Source organism: Rousettus aegyptiacus, unplaced genomic scaffold, assembly GCF_014176215.1.
Source record: "Rousettus aegyptiacus isolate mRouAeg1 unplaced genomic scaffold, mRouAeg1.p scaffold_m13_p_7, whole genome shotgun sequence".
NCBI lineage: Eukaryota > Metazoa > Chordata > Mammalia > Chiroptera > Pteropodidae > Rousettus > Rousettus aegyptiacus.
The window spans coordinates 51,903,462-51,911,131 of NW_023416310.1; positions in this window are offsets into that span (position 1 = coordinate 51,903,462).

The window sequence follows — 7,670 nt, forward strand, 5'->3', positions numbered from 1 at the left end:
CAAAATGAAAAAAAATAATAATAATAATTAGGGATAAAGTGACTATCAGGCAAATAGAAGCAGAGAAGTGCAACCCTTACTAAGACAGAGCATAATAAGAGTAAATAAGAAGAGAATTGTTATAATAAAATAGTAATGAAAATTCAGCATTCATAAAGACAAATTGAGACAACAAAGACTAAAAAGGTGAGGATTCAAAGATCCAAATATGCAAAAGAGAATGAAGATAAGGCACGCACACAAGAAAATGGACAATGGTATATATATAACTATCCTTTACATATTTGTAATAGTTACCACACACAGAGGATTCAGAAATGAAGTATATAACAGAAAACAAGGACCACAGGCAAAACCCACAAAAACCAACCAAAATAAAGAAAACAGAAACAAAAGGACAAGGAAGCAATGGAAACACCAAACTACCAAAAAGCAAAAAATAAAATGGCTATGAGAAGACCTCATATTTCAATAATTATCCTAAATGTAAATGCACTAAACTCACCAATAAAAAGGCACAGAGCTGCAGAACGGATCAAAAAACAAAACTCAACCATATGCTGCCTCCGGGAGACACATCTCAGCTCAAAGACAAATATAGACTCAAAGAGAAAGGGTAAAAAATGATATTTCAAGCAAATGACATTCAGATAAAAGCAGGAGTAGCATTACTAATATCGGACAAAATAAACTTCAAAATAAAAAAGGTAAAGAAAGATACTGAGGGACACTTCATAATGATAAAGAGAATCATGCACCAAGAAGACTTAACTCTTATTAATATCTGTGCTTCCAATCAGGGAGCCGCAAAATATGTAAAGCAACCACTAACAGAACCAAAGGGAGAAACAGACCAGTACACTATCATAGTAGGAGACCTAAATGTCCCACTGTCAGATAATGCTTTGAAACTATAGGTCAACTGCAGAAAGAAATCAGGAAGAACCACAAATACATGGAGATTCAACAACATGCTACTGAAGAATAACTGGGTCAGAAAAGAAAAAAAGAGAGATCAAGAGATACGTAGAAACAAATGATAATGATAGCACAATGTATCAAAGCTTTTGGGACATGGCAAAAGTGGTCATAAGAAGAAAGTTCATATCATTACAGGGCTATCTTCAAAAACAAGAATGAGCCTAAATAAACAACCTAACTCTTCATCTTAAAAAAACTAGAAAGGGAAGAACAAATGAAGCCTAAAGTCAACAGAAGGAAAGAAATCATCGAAAGTAGAGCAGAAATAAATAAAATAAATAAACAACAACAAAAAATAATAAAAAAATAAATGCAACAAAGAGCTGGTACTTTGAGTAAGTTAATAAAATTGACAAAACCCTAGCTAGACTCACTAAAGAAAAAATAGAAAGGACACAGATAAACAAAATCAGGGGTGAAAGAGGAGAAATTATGACTGATATCACAGAAATACAAAGGATCATACAAGAATACTATGAAAAAGTACATAACACCAAATTCAATAACCTAGAAGAGATGAACCAGTACTTAGAAAAAGACAACCTTCCTAAACTAAATCAAGAACTGGAAAATCTAAATAGACCAATCAGCATTATGCTAATTGAAAAAATCATCAAAAACCTACCAAAAAGTAAAAGTCCGGACCAGATGGCTTCACCAATGAATTCTACCAAACATTCAAAGAAGATTTAATACCTATTCTCATACTCTTTCAAAAAATTGAACAGGAGGCAACACTTTCCAACTCATTTTGTGAGGCTAATATTACTCTGATATCAAAACCTGGTAAAAAAAAAATAATAACACAAAAAAGAAACAACAGACCAATATCTTTCATGAACACAGATGCAAAAATCCTAAATAAGATACAAGCAAACCAAATACAGCAACATATTAAAAAGATTATATACCATGATTAAGTGGGCTTCATCCCAGAAGCACAGGGATGGTTCAAAATACGCAAATCGATTAATGTGATACACCACAGAAACCAATTAAAAAATAAGAATCATATGACCATAGCAATAGATGCAGAAAAAGCCTTTGACAAGATACAGCATCCATTTATGACCAAAACCCTTAACAATATCAGTGTACAAGGAAAGTACCTTAACATAATAAAGGCCATCTATGACAAACCCTCAGCCAACATTATACTGAATGATGAAAAAGTAAAAATCTTCCCTCTGAAATCAGGAACAAGGCAAGACTGTCCACTATCACCACTCTTATTCATTATAACATAGGAGGTCCTAGTGAGTGCAATCAGGCAAGAGGAAGATATAAAGGCAACCAAATAGGAAACGAAGAAGTCGAACTGTTCCTATTTGCATATGACATGATTCTCTATATAGAAAACACTAAAGACTCTACAAGAACACTACTAGAAACAATAAGCAAATACAGTAAAGTCTCTGGATACAAAATCGACATTCAAAAATCCATAGCATTCCTATACGGTAATAAAGAAAAAAAAAAAGTCAGAAAAAGAAGTGAAAAAAATATTTCCTTTTGCAATTGCAAAAAAAAAGAATAAAATACCTAGAATAAATTTAATGAAACATGTTAAGGATCTATATAATGAAAACTATAAGACCCAAGTAAAAGAAAGTGAAGAAGATACAAAGAAATGGAAAGATATTTCGTGTTCTTGGGTTGGAAGAATCAACATAGTTAAAATGACCATATTACCTAAAGCATTATATAGATTTAATGCAATCCCCATCAAAATCCCATTGGCAATTTTTAAAGAAATAAAACAAAATACCATCAGATTTGTATGGAAGTACAAAAGACCCCGAATTGCCAAAGCCATCCTAAGAAAAAAGAACAAGGCTGGAGGCATCACTCTGCCCTACTTCAAATTATACTACAAAGCAACAATAATCTAAATGACATGGTACTGCCAGCAAAACAGAAACATGGACCAGTGGAACAGAATCAAGAGTCCAGAAATAAACCTATATTTATATGGGCAAATAATTTTTGACAAAAAATGCCAAAAACATACAGTGGAGAAAGGAAAGCCTCTTCAATAATGGTGTTGGAAAAACTGGAAAGCCACCTGCAAAAGAATGAAACTAGACTGCTATCTATCACCACACTGAATATTAACTGAAAATAGTTTAGGGACCTGAAACAATAAAATGCATTGAAGAAAATATAGGAACTAAACTCAATCACCTTGGATTTAAAGAGAATTTCATGAATTTGACCTCAAAGGCAGGAAGAGTAAAAGCTAAAATAAGTGAATGGGACTACATCAAACGAAAAAGCTTTTGCTCAGTGAAAGAATCCATTGACAAGATAAAGAGACAACCATCCAAATGAGAAAATATATTTGCAAGCAATGCTTCTGATAAGGTCTTAATATCCAAAATATACAAAGAACTTATACAACTCAATAACAACAAAAAAGTAAATGATCCAATCAAAAAATGGGCAGTGGACCTAAACAGACATTTCTCTCTAAAGGACATACAAATGGCCAACAAATATATGAAAAGAAGCTCAACATTGCTAGCTATTAGGGAAATGCAAATTCAAACCACAATGAGATACCATCTCACACCTGTTAGAATAGCTATAATCAACAGGACAAGAAATAACAAATATTGGAGGGGATGGGGAGGAAAAGGAACCCTCATACACTGCTGATGGAACTGCAAATTGAAGGGTCTTCAAAAAACTAAGAATTGGTCTACCATATGATTCCGCTACTGAGTATTTACCCCAAAGACTTAAAAACTCGTATCCAAAAAAATATTTACACATCAATGTTCTTAGCAGCATTATTCACAGTGGCCAGGACATGGAAGCAACTGAAGTGTCCTATGATAGATGATTGGCTAAAGAAGCTGTGGTACATACATACAATGAAATATTATTCAGCCATAAGAGATGAAATACTGCCATTTGCGACAACATGGATGTACCTCAACATAATCATGCTAAGTGAAATAAGCCAGACAGAAAAAGTTGAAAATCACATGATATCACTTATATGTGGGATATAAACCTAAAAGCAACAAATGAGCAGGTGAAACAAACAGAGACTCGTGGACTAGTGCTTACCAGAGGACTATAGAGTAGTGGTTACTAGTGGGGTGGAAGAGGAGTGGGGAGGTAGACATTTAACGGGGGTGAAAATGGGAGGATAGGAGACGATGAAGTGGGTACAGGGGATCAAATATATGGTAGCCAAAGGAAACTGGACTTTGGGTGGTAAAAAACACAATAGAATATACATATGTCAAATGATAATGTACACCTGAAAATTATATAATTATATTAACCAATGTTACCCCAACAAACTTAATAAAAAAAAGATTCCTTTCCTAATTGGGTCAGCTGGAGTAGTACTGACATAATATAGTTAGAAAGGGGAATCTTCTAACTTACTGTACCCTGTGCCTCCCATTAGGGAGCTGTGTTGAAGGAAGGTATCATATTTTACAGACAGGCTCAGTGAAGAGACGAGAAATGACATCCTAGATTCTCTAAAAGACTTTATGACCCATGGCCCAGTCAAATAATTCATTCTGAAGCAGGATGCCAACAGAAATGGTGAGCGAAGCAAGACATTATTGAAAGACCAATCAGGTTCATGAAGCGTAGCTCATATCATACCAGGCTAACTCAATTTCTGAGGGTTTTTTGTTTGTTTGTTGTTTATTGTTTTTTGTTGTTAATCTACTGGCAATTGATTAGCTAATCAAAAGAATTGTCATTTCTATAGACATGATTTAAAAATCTCTTAATTTATCTTTGTGGTCAAGATAGAAATATTTGGTATAGATAATAAGTAAGTAGGCTAGCTTGATAATTGGCTGAAAGATGCTACCCAAAGACTGGCAGTTAATTAACTGAGCTCCACAGGTGATGAGGTTTCTGGTGGATTGCCACAGAGTCTGTTCAAAACAAGTTGAGTCCAAGGAAGCTTAAAATGAATGCACTTAGCCACACATGAAGATTACATGGTAGATGTCAAATTCTTTTTGATCGCCCATACTTTATTTCTCTTCTGCTCCTCCACTTTAGGAATCCTCGCTTTGCTATCTACCTCCTTCTTCACTGATCCTCCATCATCTTGCTCTGCCAACTTTCCTGTTCTTTAATTTTCTGGGGTTCAGTAAGTTTATTTCCTTTTAAGACATTTTTGCAGATGAGCAACTTAGTTGGTAAAAGGATCTGAAAATCAAGTTATATGAGAAGAAATCAAGGAACTAAAATAGCTGTCCTGGAAGATTTGGAAGAAAATATGTGCCTGTTTTCAAGTAATTAAAGGTTGTTATATGGAGGAAAGAATTCTATTTGTTCACTATATTCTAGAATGTGGAACAAGAAATGAATGTTATATGGAGGTAGATTTCAACCTAAGAGAGTAAAAAAGTTTCTAATCAATTGAAGTGTCTGAAGGTAGAATATTCTGCTTCATCAATTCGTGTTCTTTGAATGTGACAGGTATTCAAGAAGTGACTAAATGACTACTTATCTGGAATTTATAGAAAAAGTTCTTGCATAGGATGAGAAATTGGATTAGTTCAGTGACTTACAAAGTACTAGATCAGGGCCTACTGATACCCACTAAAAATAGCTTTGAGTCACTTCATGAGATTTCCTTTTTCATTTTCTTCCAATCTTTTAATTCCTGTCAAGAAGAAAAACCTCTGATTGGTACTAATATTTCTAAAATATTTCTATCTTATATTTATTCCAGCTCGTTCCATTATTTTATATTTCTCAAGATACTTTCTCCTTGTTGCATCCATTAACTCTTCGTCATGAAGCTTATTTCCTCATATAGTCTATACTTTTTTTTTTTTGAAATTCCAAACTTTAAGCTGGTGAATGACTTCTTGGTTTTCATTTTCCACAGATGCCTGCCAAGTTCCTAGATGCTACATCTTGCAATTTCCCAGTGTCAGTTTCTCTTACATCTCTGGCTTTGATTTGTCTCTTTAATTCTCATACATGGAGATTTGCTTTTATTTTCTTGGGTTGGCCACGTAACACATTTTTAAAATTATACTGAATCTAGCATTTCTGTATTTTTCATAGAAAGGAGGGAGGTATTTATTTGAATGTCATTAATACATCTCTATTACCACACTTTTTTCCCCCTTTACCAATTTGCTGCTGCTTATTATCTCCATTTCTTTTTACTTTTTCTTCCAAATTAATTCTTTTCTTTGTTTCTAAGGTCTTAGGCAGTGGATGAGATCAGAAAGCAGGCTCCAGTATTATGAGATCATTTGGTTTACTCTGGTACCCCGTGGGAATACCTTAATTTCAGACCTTCCCTGATTTTAGCTCAGCTGCTCTGTCTTTTTTCTTCTTCATTTTGGGGAATTAGCCATTGGCTCTGAGCACCATCCTCCATGTGGATTTTGGAGATAGTGTTGCTTTCTTATTGTTTGTGGGTGGATTGCTGCAATGCAAGTGACATGGTTTCCTATTCACTCTCTCCCTGAGAACTTCCATTCAGAACTCCATGCTCAACCTAACACCATCTCTCTTGGGCTTTGTCAATCTCATTTCTATCATGTGTGGGGAAGGTTTCATTATGAACATACCATAAACAATTTTTCGGTGCAGCATTTAATCCAACACTGTGAGATCATCCCTTGGATGCTAATCATATGCATACAGAAACAAATAATTAACTTGGCTTTTATTTTGTTTTTGTTTTCACTATGTTTTTAGGCTCTTGTTTTGTTTGGCTAGTTTGATTCAGGCACTAGCCCCAGTTTGTGTAAATTTGTTTTGTGGGCTTGCTACAGCTACCCAGATAGGCTCTTGTGAGGAAAGAAAGAAGACCTAGAATAAATATGTAGAAAGACAATCATGTGCATTCACAGGGCTCGTGCAAAGTGGAACAATCTGTCAATTCTAACAACAGACGGTAGACATTAAAATATAAGCTCTGTGATAGCAAGGATTTCATTGATTTTGTTAACTGCTTTCTCTTGCAAATATAGCAGTGCCCATCATTTTACAGTAGTTTGATAAATTCTTGTTGAATAAATAGATAAATAACTAGCAATAATAGACTTTTTAAAAATCTATATAGAAAAAAAAATCAGTGTACAAGCCATAGAGGATTTCTTTCCCTAAAGAACACCAACATGTATTCTTTTCCATTTACAATGAGTCTGTGAGCTCTGCACCTTACAAGGTTGGGTCTGGGTCCAGACCCTCCCAGGAAAGTCTTCTGTAGAGACTGTTTAAGGACCGGATTTAACTTTGGGGTGGTGCCTTTGGTGTCAGATGGAATCTGTTTTCATCACTGGGTATGAAATTTTGGCTGGCTTATCTTTTCAGCTCCTTTGGCTTACGTTACTTAAATTGTCATGAAATGACCAATGATTGAACTGCTTAAATGACTTTTTGGTATGGGATGAATAGTACTGGGTTGCTTGGTCTCAGCCCCAAATATCTTTTCTGAGGTGCTAGGCTTCTCAAAATGTGAATCCTGGTTTTGATGCTTTGCCTCTTCTCTCTGCAGTTGGGGTGGCAAGGATCTCACCCCAGAACTCAGGGACTCAGTCATGGAAAACTTCAAGGCATTTCTGAGCCCAGGGAGAGAGATGCCTGGCGCCCAGTCTTTAATCCACATTATCTTCTAGCACCCATTATGCTAAACATTTTAATAATTATTTATGAAGATGATATGATTTTCTCCAAAC